The 19,519-nt window shown below is 46.0% G+C and overlaps 1 protein-coding gene and 1 long non-coding RNA gene across 3 annotated transcripts in view; one reads left to right on the top strand and one right to left on the bottom strand.

Annotated features, from left to right (window-relative positions):
• Positions 1-19,519, top strand: part of sgcd (sarcoglycan, delta (dystrophin-associated glycoprotein)) — a 381,774-nt gene that overhangs the window by 179,782 nt on the left and 182,473 nt on the right. The gene's annotated exons all lie outside the window — the stretch shown is intronic.
• Positions 2,796-4,880, bottom strand: LOC129152469 (uncharacterized). 2 transcript variants are annotated; one of them, XR_011521846.1, is made up of 3 exons: positions 4,187-4,880; positions 3,863-4,046; positions 2,796-3,654 (listed from the first exon to the last, which is right to left on the bottom strand). It is a non-coding gene; the product is annotated as an uncharacterized lncRNA (long non-coding RNA). The 2 variants fall into 2 exon arrangements; XR_008559088.2 differs by having other exon boundaries at positions 2,796-3,509.

Below are 19,519 nucleotides of genomic sequence, written 5' to 3'. Positions count from 1 at the left end.
CACTTGCGATCATTCATATCAGCCCATATTCTCTGGTACTTCATGTACTTTTCAGCTGAGTTCATAATCTGTGCCCCAGTGATTTCATCTCATTGCTGCTGGAGCGCAGTGCATATTAAGCTTTTATTTATTTATTTATTTATTTATTTATTTATTTATTTATTTATTTATTTATTTTTTTGCGTTTGGTAGATCCCTTTGGCTGATTAGTTAGAAAGTAGGAAATCTAGGAAACTGTTTTTCTGGAAGACGGAGAAAACATGCAGCATGCAGGAAGGTTAGAGAGAGAAAGGCCCGGAAATTATTCAAATAAAATCAAGAGAACAAAACAAAGTGCTTGAAAAGAAAAAAAAGTAGGTAGATTTATTCCCAACACACATTTTTACCAGTGAAAAGCAATAATATATAAGCTGTCCTTATCATACAGGTAGGAGATCAGTGGAAAATCAGCTGCCAGAGATTTTATTCATGTGGTGGGTGGAGTCAGGGTTTTTATTGGACCTGAAAACGTCATTTTTGCTTTTTTGTTCCATTTAATTAGGATAAACATGACTTAAGTTGTGATTTTATGAATTCTCTGAGCACTTTGCAGCTTTTGGTGTTGACATGATTTATATGAGAAGCTCTGAGAGTCGTTAAATATTAGACAACAGAAACCAGCTGAAAACAGGGAAAACATCTTCATTTCATAGCTGCTGGTCATCTGAGAACATAGAAAAGTAAATTTCAATTCATTCTTGTAAGTAACAGAAAATACAGAATCATGTATATAGGGAAAAAACCCTAGAAGTACATACTCCCATAAGTACTCAGTACACCTGTCAGTATCTTGTGAGTACTGATCTGTATGGTTCATTTCTACTAGGTCCAAATGAAGCCAGCTGGACTTTAGCTTCTCGACATCACGAGCTTCATGTGATCCATTCAAGTACAAAACCTGCCTGGTTCCTGTGATACTGTGAAAGTCACCGTGTCCACGTCGTTCTCATCTCAGAACATGAAACACGTCTTCTCTGAGTTTCTGCTTCAGTCGTAACTCGGCTACAGATTAGTGTGATGCCTTAAACCTGGTTACAGATCCTAAAAGCAGCAGCAGTAAAAGAGGAGGAACGTCTTATTTATCTTCAGTTTGATGATCATTTCAGCTCTTTGGGTTCACGACAAGAACATAGATAAAAACATAACCTCATCTGTCATAAAGTCATGAATCAAAACAGTCTAAAACAGGAGTATATTGTGGAGTTTAAAAAGTGAAGTAAATAAAGTGGTTCTCTTGCGTTTGTCTAAAAACCTCCACCAATAACACGTTTCAGACCAAAACCAACGATTGGACCATCCGGTTGCCGGGCCGTCGCACTTCCCTGGGTCCTCCACTCATCACACTCTTGTGTATTCAGCAAAAAAAAAAAACACCACTGGTGTGAGAAGTTCTCCGCTCAATATTAGCAGAGAGGGAGAAACAACCGGCTGCTACCACTTCAGCTTTAGGACAAACTCCTGAACAGCTAGCTTCAGTATCACTTGTAAGTCGCTTTGGACAAAAGCGTCTGCTAAATACATAACCCTACCAGAGTCCCGAAAAGAAAAACACCATTTAAGTCACGAACAACAAAAGACGTTTGGATCTAGAAAACTGGTGTTGAGCGCGATCTCGTTTCCTCTGGCAGGGTGGGTTTTCAGGTCTTATGGACGCGGAACCAGGAAAGATACCCAAGGGGAGGGGTGAGTGTTCTGTGATCGCGTTTAAAACCTAGCTTGTTCTGTAAATTTGCTACAACAGCTTTAAACCAAATAAGAGAAACCACAGTTACCAGCAGATATGTGAGGACAACTGCTTTTAACTAGCCTGGCAATCCAGACTAAATACATATATTATTTAGTCTGTCAACCAGGCACGTTGCAAGATTTTCAAGAGTGTGGGTGATGTTTTCTGTGCCTAAAATAAGTTCCTGTTATTCATCTTGTTAGTTTAATTTCCATAATAGCGGAGCAGGTGCGAATTTTAGACGTGTCACGCATGTCTCCGTTTTAAACATGTTTAAACTGTTCAGAATACAAATCCAGGCTCTGTCTCGTTAGACTGGTGTAACTAAAGTTTGTAATGAATGAAACTTTACATTAAACCATGTTGAAAAGAAAAGAATTCAATTAAATCATTTCCCCCTCACTTTACAGTCAGTACAGCGCAGTGCGCGTGGCTCTGGGGTTAATCAAGTTTAGTTGTTTCTCTTTGCAACAATCTTCACAGGAAGGTAAAACAGTTAAAGAGCGGGTCAATTGAGCCTCGGAGTCCTTCTCTACCCACGTATCAATTTAAAAAAATGCAACATTAGTAGGCGTTGCCTGGAGGACCGAGAGGGCGGAGCCGCGGCAGTGACGAAGACGACGGCTAACTAGACGATGCTAGCTCCCTTCACTCTATGCAGTTATTAGAAATGGAGGACGTTTCTCCCCCTCCTTACCCAGACACTCGAGAAGAAAGGGACCAAGTCTATTTGGAGGAGACAAGCGGACCTGAGCCTTATTGTTGTGAGCTTGTGAGTTGCCTGTAACTCCCAGAACCGACCCAACAGAACCACCTCTGAACGTAAGTAGCCGTTAGCCATAGCATTGGATTAGCTGCAGGGTTTGTCTCCACGGCCCTGGAGAGCTAGTATTCAGCATGTTTTAGAGGTTTATCTGCTTCAGCACACCTGGTTTTAATCTGCAACAAATAGCTGAGCTGCTTAACAGCTAATCTAACCTGTTAAAGCAGGAAAATCCACTGAAACGTGCTGGATAGCAGCTCTCCGGTAGCTCTGGGCTCAAGTTACAGTCTGCTGCATAAAGTTATGAAAATACCCCATGAGAAAATTATTCTGTAATGTGTTCAGCTCACTAAAACTGCCCTGGTTTATTTATTTACTGATAACAGCTGCTCTCTTGGTTCTAGGTCCTCTGGTGTCTGCAGCTGGTCTCTGGTGTCTGCAGGTGGTCTCCTCTGCTGGTGCCATCAGGATCAGGAGCTTCCAGAAGAATGTGCCTTTCAATGACTCTTTCCTCCTTATTTGTTATATTAATTAAATAAATCTCAATTTATATATTTCCTGTTTTTGTTCATGTCCATAAATACTTAAACATGCTTGAAATTAAAACGAGCTTTTAACAGTGAGGTGCTAGTTTAATTCATCACAATTGAGCTAGTTAAACATGCAACAATGTAGTAATTCAATTAATGTAATTTATAAATATCCATTAAAATATCAACACTGGAATCAAAATGAGATATTTGGCAGCACAAAAAACTTGTCAAACACAATATTTATTATAATAATTGTGGGCAGACAGGAGACAGAGCTGATGGGTGTTCTCAGTCATCGAAGGATGGCTGAAGGCTTTCCAGGAACAGGAGATGTGGTGTTGTCTCTTCTCTCTCTATTCTGCCAGATGAGCTGATGGGTTACAGGTGTGTGAGGACATCCTCATGCTGTCATAACCAGATGACAGGAGTTATCAGGTGATCAGCCAGGCTAATGATGAGATGCAGAAAGAAAACAAATCCAGGACAGTGTACAATAATAACAATAATATGTGGTGTTGCTCACCTTTTGTGCTCATATAGAGTATTAACATGTGCCTGCCTCATGGTGTAGAGTCCATATTTTGCTGAGTGTCCTGCAATAATGCAGGTTATTAGTTAATTTACTTTTGATAGCAAAAACAAAATATTTAATGTAAAAGTTGTTTTCCAGGTGAATCAGCTCACACGTCACCACCAAGTGTCACGGGGGCGGAATCAGTAGCCTCTGTCATGATGTAATCACATACTTATTTAATTGTTAATATCTTAAAAATTCTGAAATGTTTTAATTTTTTTTTTTACCTTGAACAGTTCACTGAGCTTGCACCGTCACTGAGGTGGAAGCTGGAATCAACAGCAGACACCTCACACCTTGGTCTTTTCAGGGGGTGTGGCCGCTGCTCTGGGACCTTCTGGAAGATGAATTTTCATCATGGTCCCCGTGGGTCACCAGACACACTGCGGCTGTGAACTCCATTCTGGCTGGCTATGTAAAAACAAAGAAGCAGCACATTTATAAATGTTTAAAAGAGCATAAAATCACGTGTAACAATAATCTGTAAAACAAATTAAAACTAGAAGGTGATAATAAAATGTTTACATAGAAGATTATTAAAAATAATTCACCTTTGCTACAGGGAAGGTTTCACGTCAGCCTGGACAAGTGCATTCTTGCAGCTAAATCAGTCTGACAGCCAGTGTCTTGGGTAGATTTAGCCTGAAAAAAATATATAAGCACATTGTTGTTGAGAGTTTATAAAGTCAGATAATATACAAAAGAAACTGTCCCATATAGGTGCTTTATAACATTCCTAGTGTGTGATCGTTGTTATAACGTAAAAGTCAGTCACACATGATGTGGAGAGCCTGAAATGCGACCTCCTGAACAGAATTCCTTACAGAACCTGTTCACAAGCTGGATTTCACGCTGTAATGCTGTCTGTCAAGTGCTGCGTCAGTTAGAGCCACTGTTGCAGAATTGCCGACTGACTAGCTAAAGGAAGTGAACCACGTCTCTCGGACTTTGCATTTAGGTAGGGAATTGTCTTTAGAAGATATTAAAACGTTTATTTAGCTTACTCACCTCAGACTGGAGCCCACTGTGGTGGGGGAGCAGAGTCGGTGGGCTGCATCTAAATCGCGGAAGAGCTACGGTGGGCACAGCCTCCCTCTTCAAACGGAGACATGCAGAATCGCGGGTAAAATGCCCACAGAGTCACCGCAAGCATACTACACTACACCTACTCACCAATACTAAGACGATATGGAGCACTAAACCCGAAATACTTTCCCAATTACACTAACAGCCAAACACTAACTAAACTACTATATCCAACAGCCAAATCTAACACTAAATAAGTATTTATAACACTAAAAGATATGCTAAGACTAGGATACGCTAATGCTATATGCTAATGCTGAACTACCGCTGACCTCCTACACTCACTTGCAAATCCAACTCCCACTCGCCACAGGGCGTGGCCGAGACGCTCGTTGCTTTTATAACTTTGGCACGGAGCTGCAACGTAGTACTCTACTGGTTTACGTAGTAATTTACTCTTTAGCCATTGACTAAAATTTATTCAAAATGACTCAAATTCTATGTTTTCAGCTGAAGGTGGCGCATTACTGTGGTTTTTAGACAGAATTTTTAATTTTTAAAGAAAATGCACCAAAATGCTAAAATAAAGAATGCACACATTTAAAACACTATTAGACACTCATTTATACAGTTCATCAGCAAAAAAAGTTAATTTAGACGTTACTTGCTCTTTAAATGGCAGGTTACAGATATTTCCATTTGACTGTTTATTTTGACGGATTAACTCAAGGATGCTGGTTGTTTTGAAAGAACAAGAAACCCTGTCTCTCTGAGGGATGTGTCACTTGGAAAAATGCTCTTTTTATGAAATTATGAAACTTTGGCTGAATAGCGCTTGTTCCCGTCTCTAATATGGAGACGCATGACGCATCCAGTCTGAGGCAGAATAGCCTCTTCAGCTCAGAAAGCACCTGTAGAGACATTTGATCACGCACAAAGTTCATGTGGAGCAGAAGCGGTCGGGCCACGGCAGGTGAAACGTTCCTAGACTACATGAAGTGAAACTGTTTAATTGTAACATTAATATGTTACTGGACATGCTGGTCTGGTTGGTTAGACCAGTGTTTGAAGTGGAACACACACACACACCAATTAAAATAATGCTGATAGCGTGGACTAGAAGCCAGGTGATGGTTTACGTATTTAAATGATGATCAGGCTGCTGTAAAATGTAATCTCCATCCACATCCAGACACAATTATCCTCTATTCTTTCTCTATTTGCTCTGCTCTTGTCTGGGCTGACGTAGCTGACAGTGCGCGTGGCGCGCCTAACTAGCGGCTGTGATGCACATTTTACGCGTTTGGAGAGGTGGGCTGGATGCTGTGCGTTTACTGGAAGATGGTCCACTTAACGCACGGGTGTAGACTACATATTAATGACAAATGAATGAAAATTAAATTGTGAGTTTTTACTTCATATTTTAGAAATAAAAATGACGGGGTAAAACATTTATGACGTCTCTTCAAACGAAATTTTCTAGCGCGACCTGCCTGCTTCACTAAGTCACTGCTTATTAAGGTCCATCCAAAAATGAAAACCTGGCGCTTCGCCTGTTATAACCTCTGCAAATTATTGTGCTTCACATGATCAAACTCAGACTTTGTACAGCTAATGTCAAGATGTAAAATGAATTCAGTCGAGCTCTTCCGTCCCTCCTTCTCCTGCTCTCCTTGAAACCCGACATCGGCTGTCAGAAGCGGGAGGTGAAGAAGGAGATGAGGCAAACAGAGTGAGTGTGACGCAAAGAAACCAGACCGGTGTGGAGGTGAGCAAAACGGCTGGAAAAGTGTGGGTGTGTGGGTGTTGAATCCCACATCCCCCACGGGTGCGATGCTCAATTCTCTTCTGCCTTATCCCTTTCTGCATCTTTGTTATACTGAGTAAGAAATAGGTAAATAAAAGCTTGATTTTGACATGGATCTTCCTAATATGACTGAGGAAATGTTTTTTTGGGTAATATCTGCTAAAATATTAAGATAAAATATGTGTAAGCCTTTTCTGTGTAGGTACATACCCGGTGTATTTTCACCACAACAAGCCAAATGTTGGACAATGACCAAACAGGTGGGATTCATGGTGGGAAGCAAATTGATTGGTTGAAAGCCGGTTGTGTTAGAGCAACAGGAGAGGGAGGGAGGGAAGAGCCCCTGGAAGCCCTTGGGCTCTTCCCTCCCTCCCTCTCCTGCTGCTGCTTGAAACCGAAACCCGAGGCAAACAGACTGCGACGTAGAGACCAAACTGGTGTGGAGGTGAGCAAAACAGCTGGAAAAGTGAGGGTGTCAGTTGAACGATCCCAATAAGAAAAGTGTGGGTGTTGAATCCCCCACATCCCCCACGGGTGCGACGCCCATGCTGGCAATGCTCCACTGACGGCTCTCGGTCGTGGGGCGGGTTCTACCGTTGTCTTTCAAACGATCTCTGCATGCTATTGGACAATGAACATGATGTACTCTTTGCAGCGAATGTCGGTCAATGAGGAGGTCCACTGCAGAAGGTGAAAATACATCCTTTTCTCTAAAAAATAACTTAAATACATCTCTCTGTTGTCATGTAGCAGGGGTGTGAAGATGATGGACCATGTGTGGTGGAGAGTTCAGGAGGCAGGAGAGCAGGCACGGATGAAAAATAAAAACTGTTTTAATGGTGGAATGGGAACGACAGGAACAGAACGACGATGACTACAAACAACAATGATCTGACAAAGACTGGCACAAGGAGGGAGGTATAAATATACAGGGAAATCAGGAACACATGGGCAGGTTAACGAAGGGTAGGTGAGAACAATAAGGGCTAATCAGGGTAGGAGAGAGACACAGTCAGGAAGGCAGGGGCAGAACGTGACATCTGTTCCTGATTCTAATAAAGCCCGAGTCCTAATAGTCCTAACTGATGTAAAAGCCGTTTCAAACAAGCTGTCGCCATCTTGTTTGTAGGGTTTGGTAAATTGATATATACTTATGACCAATAAGCTGTGATACTCTAAATATAGAATCTCAACTCTGATTGGTCTTTACTGTGCTTATCAGAAGATCTAGGATTCTTTCCTTATTGTTTGAATGCTGTAAAGCATTCAAACAATAGTGATCCTGTTTCTCTTTATAGTCGGTTAGTTTATTATTCTGCTTCCGTACGTTTTTTGGGCATTTAACTACTTCCACAACTCTTCAACTATTTACACAATTTTGATATCAAAACGTTCAGCTTATTCAGCTTATGCCGGCAATGACTTTTGGTATTAAAATATTTTATACTTTTTGAGATATTCAACTTTTTATGCAGTTTTTGGTCCCATTGAAATGAATGGGATTGCTCAATTTTCAGCTAAATCCTATCACTTTTTTAACTCTTACTCTTATATGTTAACTTTAACCTAGAGACTTCATTCGAGTTTCAACAAACTCACAAGACTTTCAGCTATTACTGGTTAAAAATCCTTTACATATCTATTACAGTTTTTCTAAAATCACAGGTAGAAGTTGAGGTGCGGCTTGAGATTTTCAGAAAAAATCACAAAAATTATAATGGCTAGAGATAGGAGCAATGACCCTCCTTTGCTCCATTTCTGGCATTGTCCTGAGAAAACCGTAAGTCTGATTGAAATGAGACACACGCTGGCTTACAGCTAAACGATATACCTTCGTTTTGAGCTATAAATCATGAATGTACTCCAAACAATGTGGTCGTTTTGTTCATTTCTTTGAGAATATTCAAAATTAAAAAAATGTTTCCCTCCACTCTAAACTGAAAACTCCACACTCTAACTTCTGACCTTCACATTTTCTGGAAACAACTCTTTCAAACACCCAGACCGTTTGGAGTACCGAAACAAATGATATCCCTAAAAGTAGGAATTTTTGTCAGCTTTTCAGAATGGGTTTCATTTTGCCCTTAAGTGTTACATCTATGTCTCTACAAGCCTCAGAAGCAGGCGAGACCCTGATTCTGTCTCATTGAAACCTATGTTAAAGGAGCAGAGATTTTCTCCTCCGATCGGCTTCAGACTGCTAAAATGTTCTCGTCATAGCTTCTAGACAATTCATGGTAGGCACATAAAAATTCACACAGATGGCCATCACAGCCTTCTGCAGCTCACACTTTTTGAATTTTTCCAATAGGTGCAGCAGTTTTTGAATGGCGATGAGACGTGTCAGAGGTCTGAGTAGCTGAGCTCTGTTAAATGCATGATTTATGAAATCTTGAAACAAAAATTTCCACCGACCACATCTTTTATAGTATTTTCTCAAATTTTGTAGGTTTTTTTGTCAGCTTCAATGTGCTGTCTTCAGTTTTGCTGTTGGTATTACATTTTTTTGTACTACAATCCCCAGAAGGAGGACTGTGCCACCTTTCATTCATTTAAACCCCTTTAAAAAAATAAGGCACCTGTGGCCGACAGACAGCTGAAATGTTCTCCTCATATCTTCTAGAACATTTGCGGTAGGCACACAATACTCCACACACATGACCACCAAAGCCTTCTGCCACCCACGCTTTTTGAATTTTTAAAATCGGTGCAGTACTTTTTTAATGGTGATGAGAAGTTTGACAGGTCCAATTTCACTTCTGAAGGACAGATTTAAAGGCTTCTCTCATTAACAGGAGTACAACTGCAGCTCTCCTACAGAAAGGCGGGAAAAAAGTGCTGCTCTCTGATTGGTTGAGTGTTCAACCATTTTCTGTCCAAGCAGGATTGAGCACCCACACATATAATACATCAAATCAACCAGCTTGGTCTCAGGAATCTGGTATTCAATTTTAAATGCATTAACTGTTACCATGGAAACACAAGTGAATAAGAATATCCCCAAACAAGTCTCATTGCAATGAATATGGAAAGCCTAATATTGAGCCTATAGCATACTGCTGTTTCTTATCTTTCTGAGCTCTATACACTTAAAACTAGCAGCATAGCTGACATTTTAACACTAGTCAGAAGGCAGGAACCGCTCCCTCCTCCTTCGCTGCTCTCTCATTGGCTGAGAGTTTTCAATCGTCTTCTGCCTAAAAGGAAATATGCACCCACACATATGATACATCAATTCAACCTGCTTGGTCCCAGGAGTCTTGTATTAACTTGATATTGTGTTCTGCGTTACCATGGCAATGTGCTTAGCAACAACATTTAACAACATTTTAGACACAACTGTATCAACATACTTTAATATAGAAATGTTATTCAAAGTTTTAAAAAGTCATAAGACATTGCACATTGCTTTATTAAAGCAGACTCCTGTCATCTGTTACCATGGCAACACAAGGAACTACAGACCACTTTAACCAAGTCTCATAGGAATGAATATAAAAAGCTGAATATTGAGCCAATAATAAACTTCTGTTTTTGATCTTTTTGAACTATCTGTACTTACAACTAGAAACAAGTTCAATTTGATTGACCGTCAGAAGGTGGGAAAGTGCCCCGCTCCCTGCCAGCTCCCTGATTGTTTAAGAGAGGTCAATCATCTTCTGGCTAAATGGAATTACACACCCACACATGATACATCAAATCGATCGGCTTGGCCTAAGGAATCCATCCATCCACATATAAATCCATACATGCTTCTATCTATCCATCCATCCATCCATCTGTCATTTCATTCATCCAACCATCCCATATCAAGTCTGAACATATGTTAATCTATCAGTTTCAGATATCAGCAAATGTTTCTAAATTCACAGTTCAGCCATTTGTAAAAATGTACCCATTAAACTATTCTCATTCAAATGCCAGCTGTTTAACATTTCAACTTTTGAGTTTTTTAATCAATGTTCAAAGATTGAAGTTTTCTGCTGTTTGGCATTTTTTATCCATTCTTCACCTATATTCTGAGCTATATTACACTTGTTGGTGATTTTTGCTTCTAAATCTTTGAATACATTCAGCTCATTTTGACAGTTTAGCTTAGTTTCAGCTTCACTTCAGCTATTCAACAACTTCAGCAATCAGTTACCAAATCTAGCATAAGCTGCTAATTTCACAGTTCAGCTAAATGTAAATATTAAACTGTTAAACTTATACAACTGAAAAAAACTGGTGTTTAGACTTTTTAGCTGTCCAGATTTTATACAATGTTCACAGATTTCAGTTTTTTGCTATTTAGGATTATTTTTCTCCATTCTTCACTTACCTTTTGTGCTTTATTTGCTTGTTAGTGATTTTTGCTTCTACATCTTTCAACACATTCAGCTCATTTTGACAGTTTTGCTTACTTTCAGCTTCAGTTCTAGCCTGGCAAGCCAGACTAAATAAATGTATTATTTAGTCTGGCCATGCTCCATTGATGGCTTTCGGTTGTGGGGCGGGTTCTACCGTTGTCTTTCAAATGATCTCCGCATTCCACTGGACAATGAATGTGACTTACTCTTGTTTCACTCTGTTGCATCATCCCACCCACCAGACATATAGAGTGCCCTGATTGGCCCACAAAGTGGATAAAGCTCTGTGATTTGTTCACTAAGCAGATAGAGCACTATGATTGGCCCACCATTATGGACCAATCACAGCTCTTTATGTGTTTGAAACCCCTCTAGAGAGCTGTGATTGGCTAGCCAGAGTCCTGGTAGGAGCTGCTGAGGTTACAATGGAGCATGCCTAGACCATTCTTTGCAAAGCAAGAATTTGGTTTAGTTCACTAGGCTACTTCAGTTCAGCTATTAAGCTGATTCAGCTAACAGTTTAAGCTATCCAGCATTCAAACAGCATTTCTGCAAGAAATGCAAATGATCTAGTTCAGGATTTGTGTACACTTCATTTTGATTCAGAAAAGAGTCAGGTTTATAAAAGTAAGAATTAATTTTACAAACAATTAAAACATGACAAGTAAACTAACATTTTACTGTGATGGATGGAACTAAATGCGATGTATGAAACCTATGTGTGAATGCGGTGTTAGTCAGAACTTCCTTATCTAGGACAGCTGAGCTCTGGATGTAAAAGAATTTGGTTTGCGTTAAGCTATGAAGGTGGTTGTTATCAAAACACATCAGATGCAATCTGTCATGTCTACGTACCCACTCGAAGACCCTCGTGATAGATCCGGAATGTCGAAGTCCTCGGAATTCCAGGCACCGACGTCCATAGAAGAAACTGCGGCCCCACTAAACCGGTCTTAGAGTTGTCTCCAGGTAACAGACGGATGGAACCGCACGTCTGGGACCTTAAGGATTCTAAAGGTTGGTTTATGCTTGACGCGTCCGCGAGGTCCGCACTGCTCCGCGCGGAAAAGTCGCTTCATTTTGCGTCATTTTAAAAACCACGCCCCTCCACCGCGTCTCCGCACGGCCCAAGATTTCCGCAACGTGCACCTCAGAAAATTTCTAACCACGCGGACGGTCGGACACGGAAAAACATGGCGGACCGGCAAGAACTATGGCAGAGGTTCGTAAATACAAACATTTGTATGCTTCAGCTCTCAGAGATCACCGTGATCAACATGTTGTTATTAATTCTTGGAGAGAAATAGCTCGCACTGTCGGAAAAGACGAGGACGCTGTTAAAAATGCTGAAATGCCATATTGTAAACAGTAATTTCTACTTCTACTATGGTGTAGTGTTGGATGCATGCTGTAGAGCTCCATGCTGCCCCGTTCAGTTTGGGAGAATATTGACTCACCACAGAGACAAGCCGCACAAACCATAAACGCTGCGAGTTGTGAAGCACGTTCCATTCGCGAGCCGCATCACCGCGCGGAAAGTGAATGTGTCAGGACTCAGGTACCTCCCGGCTGACCTTCGGACCACAACTCCCGACATGCTCCTCGTGGGGAGCTCCCAGCGTGCTCCTCCCGGGGAGTCCCTCCACGTCACAGCCAAGCAAGGCTATATATGGAAGACGCCGTGACCGGCTTCTCATCTCAGTCATCATTTCTTCCTCACAGAGATACGACCAGAGAAATAATAAAACTGTTAAACGTCTCACCTTGTTCGTCTCTTTCATCCAGTCTGATCAGCCTGACAGGATGACTGAGATCCTAATAGATTCGACGGAGATCGATCGTCTCCGCCACGAGAACGTGCAGCTGCGTTCCATGGTAGATCAGCTCAACACCAAGGTGAACTCCTTGTCCGACCACACCCTGCGTCTATCCACGGCTCTCACGGCTCTCCAACAACAGGCAAACGATCAGCAGCAACAGATCGCTGCACTCCAGCAGCCAACCCGCTCTGCTCCTAGGGAGGAGCCCCACTTCAGCCTGCCGGAGAGGTGGAACAGAGAGACGGGGAGCCCCGATGGTCTGCTCGCCACGCTGGACATGCAGTTCGAGTGCCAACCTGGACGCTACCCATCTGCACGCTCCCGAGTGGCGCATCTCAACTCCCTGCTCTCCGGACGCGCCGCGGAGTGGGCTGCTGCGCTTTACAATTCCAAATCCCCTGCCTGCAACGACTATGCTGCGTTTGTGTCCGCTCTCCGGAAGACCTTTGTTCCCCCCAGCAGCGAAGTGGGAGCAGAGACACGCCTTCTCAAACTCCGCCAGCGAGAACGCTCGGTGTGCGCTTATGCGTCGGAGTTTCGCACCATCTCCGCCAAGCTGCAGTGGAATGACTCCGCTCTGCGGGCCGCCTTCCTGGAGGGGCTGGCACCCTACATCCGTGATGAGTTGGCGGGAAGGGAGCTGCCTCAGACCCTGGATGAGGTGGTTGATCTGGCGCTGCGCATCGACCAGCGGGTTCTGGTTCGACCCAAGTTATCCACGCGTCCACCCAGGATGCCGGTGCCTCGCCCTCGTTCACCCACGCCAGCTCCTGTACCTATGCTGGCGGAGGAGCCCATGCAGCTCGGCCACCTTCCCTCCGAGGAGAGACAACGACGGTGGCGCGAGGGCCTCTGTGCCTACTGTGGCTCTCCCGACCACCGACGCCTGGACTGCCCGCTACGATCGGGAAACGGGGGGCCCCACTGAGTATTGGGGTCGCTCAGTCTGGGTCTTCTTCTACCCCTGTCGCTACTAACCGTCTCCTTATTCCTGTCACCCTCCTCCATGGTGAGGCCTCACTCCACGTAAACGCATTGGTGGACTCGGGGGCCGCGGACAATTTCATGGACCTAGATCTGGCAAAACGCCTACGGATCCCCCTACAACCCCTGGAGAGAGTTATACCAGTGACCTCGGTGGACGGTAGGCCTCTCCAACCCTACCCAGTCCGAGACCGAACCCAGTCACTCCGTATGATCACCCAAGGCCACCAGGAGACCCTCCATTTCCTGGTCATTTCTGCTCCCTCTTCTCCCCTAATCCTGGGGTTCCCCTGGCTCCGTCTCCACGACCCTCATATTTCCTGGTCCCAGAACCGCCTGCTGGGCTGGGGGACCTCGTGCCAGACCCACCTCGTTCCTCCTCCATCCTCGGCGGGTCTTCCGGACGGGGGCCCCGGCTCCACACCGCCCCACCTGCCGCTGCCCTATCGGGACCTGGCCGCGGTGTTCGACAAGCGGCGCGCCACCTCCCTGCCACCTCACCGGCCATATGATATGGAGATCAAGCTGCTACCCGGAACCAGTCCTCCCCGCAGGCGCCTTTTCTCTCTCGCGCCTCCCGAGACCAAAGCGATGGAAGAATACATCTCCCAGGCCCTCCAGCAGGGGTTCATCTGACCCTCCTCCTCTCCGGGTGCCGCTGGCTTCTTCTTCGTGAAGAAAAAGGAAGGCGATCTTCGCCCCTGCATAGACTATAGGGGTCTGAACAAGATCACGGTCAAGGACCGCCATCCTCTGCCGCTCCTCACTACCGCTCTGGATGCCATCTCCCAGGCACGGATCTTTACGAAACTGGATCTCTGGAGCGCCTACAATCTGGTCCGTATAAAGGCCGGGGATGAGTGGAAGACCGCGTTCATAACACCCACCGGCCACTGGGAGTACCTGGTTATGCCCTTCGGACTATGCAATAGCCCTGCTGTCTTCCAACGTCTCATTAATGATGTCCTCCGCGACATGCTGGGACGGTGGGTGTTCGCCTATCTGGACGATATACTGATCTACTCCAAATCCGAGGCCGAACACATCCATCATGTTTGCGCCGTCCTGACCCGGCTCCTGGACCACAACCTGTACTGTAAACCCGAGAAATGCTCCTTCCATCAGCAGTCCATATCCTTCCTGGGCTACATGATCTCGGACGAAGGGATAACCATGGACCCTCAGAAAATCCAGGCGGTGAAGGACTGGCCCTTGCCAACCAGCCTGAAACAACTGCAGAGTTTTCTGGGTTCCTGCAACTTTTACCGCCGTTTTATAAAGAACTATAGCACCCTCGTAGCCCCTCTCACCTCTCTCACTCGACCAGGCTCCCCTGGCCAGCTGTTTCGTCTAACTCCCGACGCCATTCGGGCCTTCCGCCACCTGGTCACCCGCTTTACCTCGGCACCGATCCTCCGCCATCCAGATCCTGCAGTTCCCTTTGTGGTCGAGGTCGACGCCTCTGACGTCGGCGCCGGCGCCATCCTGTCTCAAGGCGGGCCCGACGACAGGCTCCATCCCTGCGCCTACTTCTCCAGGAAGTTTTCCACCACCCAGCAGAAGTACGGTGTGGGCGACCGTGAGTTACTGGCCATAAAATGGGCATTGGAGGAATGGAGGCAGTGGCTTCTGGGCACCACTCGGCCTTTCACGATCTGGACTGACCATCAGAACCTGACCCACATTAAATCTGCCAAGCAGCTTAATCCTCGCCAGGCTCGCTGGGCCCTCTTCTTTGAACCCTACGACTTCCATCTCGCCTACTGCCCGGGAGCCAAGAACCAGAAGGCGGACGCCCTCTCCCGCCAATTCACCCACTCCACGCCCTCGTCCGAGCCAGCGCCAATCCTCCCGGAACACCGTTTCCTGGGCCAACTGAGGTGGCCGTTGGAGGAAGCTATCCAGAACGCCCTCCGGGACGACCCCGCGCCTCCAGAGACCCCCGCGGGTCGCCTCTATGTCCCCACGGCCTGTCGCAGCGAGGCGTTGTCCTGGGCCCACTCATCACGCCTGTCTGGCCACGCTGGTTTCTCCAGAACTCTTAAATTCCTCCAGCGAGCCCTCTGGTGGCCAGGCATGGCGAGGAATGTGAAAGAATACACCAGCGCCTGTGACGTCTGTGCCCGCTCCAAGAACCCCAACCAGGCCTCGGCTGGTGCCCGCCGACCTCTTCCGGTGCCCAGCCGTCCCTGGTCCCACGTGGGGCTGGACTTCGTCACGGGTCTCCCGCCGGTCAATAACCTCAACACTGTCATGACGGTTACGGACTGCTTTTCCAAGTCTGTCCATTTCATCGCCCTTCCGGGTCTCCCCTCAGCCCAACGCACAGCGGAACTGTTCCTGGAGAACGTGGTGCGCCTCCACGGGTTCCCAGTCGACGTGGTCTCGGATCGGGGGCCCCAGTTCACGGCCCGGTTCTGGAAAGCTTTCTGTCGGCTGATGGGAGCATCGGTCAGTCTATCTTCAGGCTACCACCCGCAGACCAATGGCCAGACGGAGCGGGCTAACCAACAGCTGGGTCGGTACCTTCGTTGTTTTGTCTCGGCTCAACCCTCGCAGTGGCCTAAATACCTCCTCTGGGCGGAGCTGTCCCACAATCTTCACACCTCATCTGCCACTCGGCTGTCCCCTTTCGAGGTCTGCTATGGCTTCCAGCCCCCGGTTTTTGCCCACCAAGAACCCGAGGTCGCCGTTCCGGCAGCGGAAGCCATGGTGAGACGCTGCAAGAGCGCCTGGATCAAAGCACGAGCCTCCATAACCAGAGCTAACACCAGCTATGCTCACCAGCATCTCCGGCGACACCGTCCTGGTCCCTCCTATGCTCCTGGGGACAAGGTCTGGGTGTCCACGGCTGACCTTCGGGTCCGTGCCGGGTCCAAGAAACTCGCCCCTCGGTTCCTCGGCCCATACCCCATCCAAAGGGTCATCAACCCGGTCACGTACCGGTTGCGGCTGCCGGCTACTCTCCGCATCCATCCCACCTTCCATACCTCCCGGCTCAAGCCCTACGTGGAGTCCTCCCTTCTCCCGCCTCCGGCTCCGGCGCCGCCTCCTGCCCGCTTCCTCGACGGTGAGCCTATCTACACCGTCCGGCGCATCCTGGACGCTCGCCGCAGGGGTCGGGGCTGGCAGTACCTGGTGGACTGGAAGGACTATGGCCCCGAGGAACGCTCCTGGGAGCCGGCTCGGTCCATCCTGGACCCTTCCCTGATCTCTGACTTCTGGGTCCGCCGGGGTCGCGCTGGGACTTCTGGAGCCATCCCTGGACCGGGGGGTCCTGTCAGGACTCAGGTATCTCCCGGCTGACCTTCGGACCACAACTCCCGACATGCTCCTCGTGGGGAGCTCCCAGCGTGCTCCTCGCGGGGAGTCCCTCCACGTCACAGCCAAGCAAGGCTATATATGGAAGACGCCGTGACCGGCTTCTCATCTCAGTCATCGTTTCTTCCTCACAGAGATACGACCAGAGAAATAATAAAACTGTTAAACGTCTCACCTTGTTCGTCTCTTTCATCCAGTCTGATCAGCCTGACAGAATGCGTCAAGCATAAACAATATCAGCTTGTTCTGCAGGAACTGTTTCTGTATCAGCTTTGCAGGCGCAAAAAGGTTTTGACACTGTGCCAAAAGCTTTGATGGTTAAAGAGGATTTTGCTTCAGGTGGCCGGTCTGAAGCTTTCTCTAGAACTGAGAGATCACCCGAGAGTGATCCAGTTTTGATGTTCTCATGTTATGATTTGCGTAGCCAACCAAAGGTTGACAAGTTGAGAAATGTTACCAAGAAACTCAGAAACATGCCTTCTTTGATACGGAGGCTCTTACTGGGGTAAAAGACTATGTGTCAGAATTTAACTTTACCTTATTTTGTCCTTGTGTGAGTGCAAATGGTTATGACCTTGTCATATCAACATGCTGAAACATATTTCAATCACAGTAATAATCATAACATTCATTTCACACTTCAATCACTGAGTACACCCTTCAAATGGATCGATGGCTCCTCCTGAATATCTCGCTCCCGTTCTTTTCTTCCTCTGTTCTCATGAAACCTCCGATTCTGAGTTGTGTTTTCAGAGCAGCGTGTGGTTTATGTAGCTCTGCTGGTTGACTGTGGAGCTCAGCTATAACAGAAACCACCTGAGAGTGAAGGAGAAGTAAAAACACCGTCTGAAGGCATCAAAACACATTAAGTGATATTTTATGTTGGTTCACCTGGGACTTGTGGAGAGCCCTTGAGATGCTTCTGAGTGGACAAACTCAGGGTTTGACCCTGAGAGTTTAAAGCTGCGCAGAAGTAAAACAACAGATTTAACGGTCTAAAGCAGCTGCTAAGAGCAGTGGCTGATCGAAGGGTCAAAAAAAAACACATACGGGCTGGAAAACGCAGGCGTTTATCCTCTAAATGCATCAAAATGCTTTCACATCAATACACAGTTTTTATGACTCCGATTTACTGCCTGAGTGATCAAATACTGAAGATCAGCCTTTTAGTTTTACAACGTTGGTTTAAAAATAGTTGTGTTGTTGCTGTTGCATCGGTCTGATTTTACATTCATGACTTTATGAGTTTATATTCTATGCCATAAAGTAAATAAAATGCTGTTTTTCTAACGTGGCGTTCAGATCATGGTCAGCCCTTGTAGGTTAAATGTGTTCACATCTTCCATGCTCAGCTGACCGTTTTGTCCTGGACATGCACTCCAGCAGTCCGCTTGGTGCTCAGCTTACCCAACACACCCACAATGAACTGATTGGGAGGGTAAAGTTCACGCCTGCCTATAGAGGGAGCAGTGGAGTTACCATGACTTCTGACTGCAGCTCAGAAGCACCGCTCCAGCCGCGGCAGCGCGAGGACAGACGGCTGTGAGGAGCACGCCGTGAGACAGGAAGCAGTGTGCATCATATCAGATTCTCCAAAAGCAACACTGCTTAGGGCCACCGTTGTTTACTGGCTTAAGGAGGACAACACAGACTTCTGAGCGCATCTTTGACCCCTCCCACGGCATGTTCCTGAGAAGGCTGAGTGGGGTGGGCCGACCCGACCAAGGCCAGACCAGGCCAGACCAGATGTGAAAAGGCCATAAGTGCTTTAGCTTATTAGCTAGCTAGCTATCCCGTAAGCTCACTGGCTAGAAACGTCTGAAAACACAAAATTATCAGTAAAACTGAAGTTTGACTTCAAACTGCAACCAGCAACAATTATAGCAAACATATTTGTGAAAGAAACCAAACTAAATAAATGCAGTAAGGCAATTAAATCGGGAGCAAATTTGCAGTTGTGGAAGTTTTTGCTTTTATAAACATTTACATGTTAGATTTTTAACTTATTTGGAGGTTTTATGACACAAACAGAGCCTTGTAGGTCAAAAGCTGATGGTGGTTCAGAACCTTCTATCTAGGGAAACCAAACAATAAACACACACACAGGAGAGACACGTCTCCAGGACAAGACTGCTGTCCTCACATCTGAAGGACAAAGGACTCCCATTTAAGGACAGGAATGTTTGGACAGAGAACCCAGCTTTGGCACTGAACCCTGATCCACAACTTCAGGGACGTGACCAGAACATCTGACATGTGGACCTTCACAGCCCCCAAGATCTGCGACACTAACCCCGGTTTCACACTGCAAGCATCAGCGGAACAGAACGGCAGCGAAGCGGCACCGCTTCAAATAGAATCCAATTATAGTCTATGGAGTGTTTCAAACCAGCCGCGACGCGGCAATTTTCAGGCGCGTCCCAGAAGCGGCATGCCGCGCCGCTAAAGATTCTAGGACACACATTCTTCTAGGACACGTCAGTTTCCGCAGTTCACATAGTGCGAGACAGGAAACCACACACGGTTTCAGTGTAAAATCCCCGGTTATTTTCAAAATAAAATGCAACGTTGTGATGT

This window comes from Nothobranchius furzeri, chromosome 10, assembly GCF_043380555.1.
Source record: "Nothobranchius furzeri strain GRZ-AD chromosome 10, NfurGRZ-RIMD1, whole genome shotgun sequence".
In the NCBI taxonomy this organism is placed as follows: Eukaryota; Metazoa; Chordata; class Actinopteri; order Cyprinodontiformes; family Nothobranchiidae; genus Nothobranchius; species Nothobranchius furzeri.
The sequence above is the reverse complement of the archived record's forward strand: the minus strand, read 5'-3'. Positions and strand labels throughout refer to the sequence as shown.